This window comes from Formica exsecta, unplaced genomic scaffold (assembly GCF_003651465.1).
Source record: "Formica exsecta isolate Colony F162 unplaced genomic scaffold, ASM365146v1 scaffold283, whole genome shotgun sequence".
Taxonomy (NCBI): domain Eukaryota; kingdom Metazoa; phylum Arthropoda; class Insecta; order Hymenoptera; family Formicidae; genus Formica; species Formica exsecta.
In genome coordinates, this window is record NW_021850093.1 from 343,696 (window position 1) to 351,877 (window position 8,182).

The 8,182-nt window shown below is 28.5% G+C and overlaps 1 pseudogene; it reads right to left on the minus strand.

Annotated features, from left to right (window-relative positions):
* On the minus strand, nucleotides 1-6,098 carry LOC115237279 (annotated as a pseudogene).
* Nucleotides 6,099-8,182: the final 2,084 nt, after the last annotated feature.

Genomic DNA, 8,182 nt, shown 5'->3' on the forward strand with positions numbered 1-8,182 from the left:
ATATATGGGAGAGAAGAGATTAGGAACGATACGAATTTAAAATTGCTATCTCACAATCAGTTGAATTTATCGCTGATCGGGCTTAATCGGAATTTGATCGTGTTTAAGAAAGTGATCTTTCCTTCATAATAAATTAGAGTGATTCTCTGTTTTATCTGCATTTTTAAAAATATTTCTGCGCTTAAAATCAATTCCGTCGTAACCCAATCCAGATTTTGAGTAAACAAAAAAGAGGGAATTAAAAAATGTACACATTATAAAATATAATTCTTCTATATTATGTATTAATATTAAAAAATGTTATATATATTTTTGTAATATGATTGTATATTTTATTTAAACATTTAAGTAAGAAATAATATAATATAAAAAAGAGTACTAATATAATATAAAATAGACATTATTTCTAAAACTACTGTAGCAATCTACCGATAATTGTAGTAATCAGAACCATTAGAGAAAGAGGTTTCGTTTCAATTATTTGAAAGTACTAGCATCAGCATTACGTTGTTTACTGTTGCAAGAACAAGTGTTGTGCTTTCTAATCATCAAAATTTTTCGTATAGTATGATTGAAAAATGTCTATATTTTTATTGATAAATCTAACATATTGAGATTAAACTTGAAAACGGCAGAATATTATTTATTTACAATTATTTTTCTTACGTTGAGATTCTCATTGGATTATTTGGAAAATAACATCATTAATTAATTTAATTTTATCGGTTAGATAATATCCATTGAACTCAGTAATGTATCTTCTATGTTATTTCTTAGAGCTATAATATTTTTGAGACAAAGTTTGAAGTTTGGTCTATCATTCGCTGAACTCCAGCAATTCAGCATCAACTCGTACAAAGTCGGTGGACAATTTAGAAACATCGGCAACCTGCCTCCAGCGCGTACATAATCTATCACATCCAAATTATCTCTGCCAGTGTAGGGATGCTCACCCATCGATGTAATTTCCCACATTATAACCCCGAATGACCAAACGTCGCTCTGGGAAGTAAATATTCCGATCACCAAAGATTCTGGTGCCATCCAGCGAATAGGAAGCAAACCTTGTCCTTTCTAAAACATATGATTTCAGCGAAGTTAATCTTCTGGTTCAAGTTATCCGTTTTTAGAGTATTCATACTAAAATGAAAAACGTTTACTTATCTTTTGCTTTATATGTATAAATAGAAATTATTTATTTTACTTAAATTTTCTATTTAAAGTAAAAATGTACTATATTATTACGACAAAAAAAGGAACACACAAATATTTTTTAAAAATTCTATTTTTTTTAAATAATTGTATTTACCTTGCGGTAATAGTCACTCTTGTAAATATCTCTAGTTAATCCAAAATCACTGATTTTGACGACACGGTTTTCGCGATCTCTCGCGGATACTAAGCAATTTCGACATGCGAGATCTCTATGAACGAAACGTAGATCTTCAAGACAATCTAGCGACAACCTCGTGCAACATCTTCGCATATGGCGAACAAATCTTGCAGACGCAGAGCGTGTGAATCTGACGGTTGCAGTTTTCGACTACCTCTTAAATACTGTAATAGATCACCAGTTTCCATTAATTTCAACACAATTGATGGAGGTTCCGGGTCTAAGCAGATGACGAACAATTTTAGCACATGTTTATGTTGGAAGTACTTCATAAGTCTGGCCTCTTCTAAAAACATTTTTTTTTCTTGCGAAGAAGCATTTTCTCGAAGCATTTTTATGGCAGCAGGTGTCTCTATGCCCGTTCTTTCTAAATTCTTTACATTTCCTTGATATACCTGCGAAATATTTAAAATTAATTTAAATATATACTTCATTAAAAAATATAGTTTAATGTCATGTGACATTATTCCATTTTATATATTAAAACTTTGTAGGATTTTATTTCTGAAATTTTATTATATTTGATTATGCCATTTTCCCACATTGTTAAGTCGAACTTTATGATGTTACCAAAATTTAAATTGTCTAATTCTATCCAGTACAGATTTCTTGCTACCCAGTCAATGCAGAGATGGTACGCAATACTTTGAAGCTTAGCTATTTTTGTAATTTTGTTTTCATTTATATCCAATATTTTTAGTTCTCTCATAACGTTGCTCCAATAAATTTTATGTTCCGCTATCGAATAAGTGACATCTACTACGTTATTTTCCTTCACGAGCTTAACGTTGGTATTTGATCCACATCCCATATATGGATATCATTTTCCGATACTATCAATAATTGCGGCATTGGATTTTCGTGCGTAGTCGATACATCAATCAAATCTGTGTAAAGGCCATCACCAACTTTAGTATGCGCTTGTACTTGAAAGAAGTACGCCATGTTAGGTTTTAGATTATGCACCGTGCACTCCAATATTGTAGCTGAGATATTTTTGTCATTGCAAATTTGAATCTTTTTTTGGTTCTCGATGAACCAACACTGCACTGTATATCCTTGTATTACTTTCCTTGTAAATATAGGTTGGTCCCATCTGTAAAAAAAATAATATTTTGGCCTTTTTATATTTAGTAAAATTAACTGAATCAACGTTTTTATATGTATGTATCGTTAAATTAAAAAGAAAATACAGACTGAAAACTTAAATTTTTTACCTGAATGTCAATCACAGAAATGTCATTTTCTTCATTAGAAATCCATTATGGAACTCTACAACTGCTCTGGGAGATGTTGGTTTGCTCAAAATGCTTTCTAGAAATTTTTAAATTATACATATTGGCATAATTATATACAAGAACATTAATCGATTATTTCAGTAATTTGGAAAAAAACAATTTAAAATAAAAATAAAAGCAAGAAAAAAAATAGAGGTAAATTATAAAATATAGAAATTAGCACAAGTGTTAACTTTTAAAATAATATAATAATACAAAAAAGTTTGCGTATTTTATAAGACTCAAAAAAATAATTGTTAATCCAGAACAGAAACAAATACAGTTTTTAATAAAGCATTAAACGTTTTTCGGAATTATCTTATTGATTAAAAAATCAGAAGTATAATATTTGCAATTGTTCTAAAAAAAATAGCAAAATTAAATAATATAATTATACTTTATATTAAATCTTGAATAACTTTACATACAATATGTGGATTTTTTTTTCTCTTCTGCGGTAAAATGATATTTACATAATTCTTCTCGCTGTTGAAAGATATTTTTTCTTAGAGTTTGTTTTTACTTTCTCTTAAATGTAAATTAAGTATATTTACAATCTTTTTGTCGTAGACTTTTCTTTTTAACGATTTATGCATTTCTTTGCAACTTACCAATAGATTCTGAGATTACAGACATATTTGCAAATGGAATTTCATAAATTTTGTTTTTTGCACTCACACTATCAAGATGACTCGTTGTGAATGATGAATCGTTGTTATCGGATACTGGAATATCCTTGATAAAATTTAACATACAAAAAGAATTAAGTAAGCACTGCTGGGCCTGAAACGCGGCTACTTCTGGTTCTTTTAATGATAAATAATATATGTACAAATAAGTAAAATTGCCATGAAATTTCTTGTTTGTTTAATCATATCGGTTTAATAATTTTCTTTATATCTCTCCTAATTGATAATGTGTTAAATACAATGTAGTTATAGTGTAGTTTCTTTTCAAATCTGCTTTTATTGTTTTTCAAGACATCTTCTTGCATATCAAACATGATTCTTATATCAACGAGAAAGAGCTATGCTGCACCAAATAGGCGTCAATAAGATCGTTTGGATCAATGAGCATGTTATATAAATCAATATGTGGTGATTCAATGCTCGATGCTCGTTGATTCAGACTGTTATGATGTCAATTTGCGTGTGATAGCTTAAAGTCACGCAGAATAAGTTAATAGGGGTTACTAAGAATTCATAACCGCTTCTCTTAGCAAATAATACATGAAAGTGTAATTCTTTTCAATTGTTGAAACAATTTTGTTTAATGACTTGGTTTTTTTACGGTGGGTTAGTTAACTTCTCTAAATGAATGACTTTACCTTAACATGGTTGCTTTTCAAAAATTTATTTGTTATCATTGAAGTTTCAATAATGTTTGTTCTTTAAGAATATAAATATTATAAATATTGTCTTTTTATTAAGAGGTCAAATATAAATTTTTGTACTTAAACTTTTGTCGAATTTTTTTTTGGTTATCGTTACATTTTTTAATAAACAAACGAATTCTGAAAAACATGATGTTATAATTAACCTACATTACTTAAGTATGATCGTATGCATATATATAGCTATATAAAAGATATATGTATAATTAAAATTATATATAAAGTCAAAGGCGTAGCAAAAAATTGGTTGGTTATGTATATTGTTGATTTCTATGACCATTGGCTTTATTGTTAGGGTTAATTGGTACAACCAATTGGAAATTCCATTATACCGATACTTGACTTTGTTTCAATATTTAGTAGCTCTATTCTATTATATATGTATATACATATATAATTATCTTTAACATTAAGAAAAGTGATACTGATTTTCTAAATTAAATTTGTTAAATAAAAACTAATTTAGCACAAATCTTATTCTACTACTTAATATTATATTAATAAATGGTTATACACATTTAAAAAAATAAAGAGGTCTTAGTAATTTAAAAAAAAATCACATGAAAATCAATTCAAGTGTACCTAATCATATGTATTAATTTAACGAAGAATAAACAGAAAATCTTATTGACGCGAAAAATATTTATTTTTAAACAGATAATATAATTAAGTATTAATACACCATCTTAATTAAGCTTAATTTTGTATTATATAACATCCATATATAAATAAAATTTTCAAGATTTATACTTTTTTTATAACATTATTTTTTATAACATACTTTTCTAGTGTTTTATGTTATATAGTTTTATGTTATTATACAATACATATATTTTATTATCTCTCATATATAGTTTTAGTTACCCAAATGGACTATTAGCTATAATATCATTTAATTTTATTCAACAAAGCAATTTCTTACCGTTACGGAGTCTGGGTCCAATGAGTCTGATCATACTCGCTCTCGATAATATTAACACTTTTAGTAAAACATATAATACCGTTTCGACATAATAATTTTTTTTCTGTAAATACTTGCACTCAATCAATTTCCGCGCAATCTTTACCGGTTCAGCTATGAATAGTGATTTTATCGATATTCTGGATAATGATAATCGAATCTGTTTTCTTACGTATATTATTTTTTGAAATTTGTTTAGTATATCAATCATGAGATCTCATCTAACACTACTTTTCAAAATTTCTTTTGTAACCAATCACGATGTATCTTACCTATCACCAAATTATAAAACTTTTGGTTAATAAATATTCACTTTTTCCCATGAAAGCCGAACGACTTGAACTGACAAATATGCATTCGGTTATATCGAACAATAAAATAAATGTTATCAATCTCTCCTTCTGTAATTCCTCTTAATTTTAGTAAAAAAGCAATTAAATGAAAAGAAACGTGCAATGTATAATTATTGTTCGAGAAAATTATAAACAACCAGGAAATTACTGAATTATAAATCTGTGGTTTTGTTATTCATGTGCGTCAAGTTTTACCAGACTATATATATTTTCTATATCTTTTGTTTGATTAAAAATTGCAACTGTGACAATTATTTCTTATATATTATATATATACTACGCGTGCTCTCGGGCCAACTATTCGTGCACGGCGTTCTTGACGGACTGAAACGTTTGTATCATGCAGTTCGAATCGAGCGATACATAACGCGCTTGCGTATTTGTGATTGGTGACCTGATCATAAATATCATCAACGCAAATAATTTAAATTACCCACTTTTGCCGAACCATTATTCTTCATCTACTGCACTGCACTTGTGATTTATTTTCTTCTGTGAAGATACTCGTCACTACTATAAAAAGAGCTACACTTTCTAAATTTATTTAATTTTATATCATTAATATTTTTAATAAGTAATTAACTTTCACAAATAATATGTAATTATATCGCGACAATAAACTTCAAACAGCGTATTTTGCTAAATTTATATATATTTAATCAAATATTCTGTACACAAAAGTATTATACGGTAAGATTATCGATAACTAATATTTTACAAGATATTTCATTTTTTATATCAAAATATGTCAGATTAAGATATAAAATAACTCGAAAAATACTTAATGAAAAAATACTTTATTATAGTGGTTTGAAAAGGTCTCGACAAGAGCTACAAAAATATGTAATAAAAAATATGGATTTCCATTTAAAAAAATTCAAGGTGATTTCGTCCTGACCTTGGCGACGCCATCGAAATACAAACTGATAAGATCAGTAAATAGATCTTTTTAAACCCCACAACTTTTATTGGAAACAATTTTCTGTAAAACTTATATTTTCCGAAATTTTTTATGGTTTCCATATTTTTTCCTCACCCTGTATATTTCTATAACCACATATCCAATAACTACATATATGTCCTGAACGTTTAATAAAAAAAAGATAATACAAAACACAAAAAACATAAAATTAAAAATTAATAAAAAAATTAAAGTTCTCTTAGAAATTAATATAAGAAGTTAAAAATTAATACAAATAAAAAAAAATTAAAAAATTTTAATTAAAAAAACTTGGCGCTGCTAAATTAAACAATATGCTAAAATTAATGTCTTCTTTAATACATTTGCATTGCGGTTATTGATATAATTAAATTAAATATAATTCTAAATTAAATTTAGATCTACGTTAAATTTATTATTTGTTGATTTTAATATATACTTTGACTTTTAATTTGAAAGTTAGCAGTGCCAAGTTTTTTTGATTAAAACTTTTTTATTTTTTTTATTTGTATTAATTAAGAAAATAACTTGTTGTTTGGATATGTTATCTATTTTTTAATCTTTTGATGTATATTTCATATTATGAGATTGAGAATGTATTCCATTTAATGCAAAGATACTACCTAAAGATCGATTACAAAAATTAGGAAAGAGATAGTAATTTTCTTTAAAAGTTAATGCAAATAGATTTTATTTAAAAAATTAAAGAAATTTGTGTATAATAATAATGTTTTATATCAAAAATTTCAAACACAATATTACAATGAAAAAATAAATAATGAGAAAATAATGAAAAAATAATGACGAAAGTAACACAAAAATAACACTTTCTATGCATGGATTTCAAAAATAATCATGTTTTATATCTTTTCTAAAAATATATAAAAATACATTATTTAATTATATATATGTAATTCTATATAATATATTATTAATTAATTATTTAAGACAATCCACACACACAATAAAAAAAAATCAGCATACGTAGATATTTATATTTTTTTATTTCGAATACTATTTCACTCATTTTTGTTCATCGTTAATTAATATCGGGTGCCATTAACATTAATGTCTGGCTCACGCGCCGCAGAATGGTCCATAAAAGCTTACATATATCTCGGCAGTCCGTAAGAGTTAATATATCTCCCGGTCTTCCTTCCTCGGGGCTACCGCCCGGTCTTTTCTTCGAGCACTACCACCGTGATGGTCGCGGTGATCTTTCCTCCCGTTTTCCGTATTACAAACGTGGCCGGCCGTCGCATATATATACATATAACACAAGGTATCTGAATATTTAAAGTGGAACTTCGAAATTCAGATCTCGATGTAAACGAACCGTTCTCTCTCGCAACTTAAAACGCAACTGCGTTCTCGAGAAAATCGCTGTCACGGGATCGTTAGCTATAACGCGCGCCTCTCGACGTAATTTTACACTTAACGCCCGCGAGTAACAAGTTCTTATCGCGCGATAATATTTGCCCACTCTCGTAGCGACAGCCACGAACGTCTCGTGGAAAGGGGTTTCAAGTACCCGGTGTACATTAGGATATCGCGCGGTGAGAAGGGCAGGCAAAGGGTTGTTAATCTCTCTCTCTCTTTCTCTCTCTGAAATTCTAATGGAGGCGGTTTGCCGGATTTAGACCACCTACAGCCCTTTGCTTCTCCAAGGAAACCACCCTGAAATCCTTCCATCTGACTGCTCGCGTTCTATCTCTCGCACTGTTAATACCTTCCATTCCTTTATGACCGCTTCTTTGTTTCATGAAATTTCTCTCTCTTCTTCTCTTTCTTCTTCTTGTCGCGCTATATTAATTTTTCCCCCGGCGAAAATACTCCAGCAGTGAATTTGTCCTTTTGTTGACGGA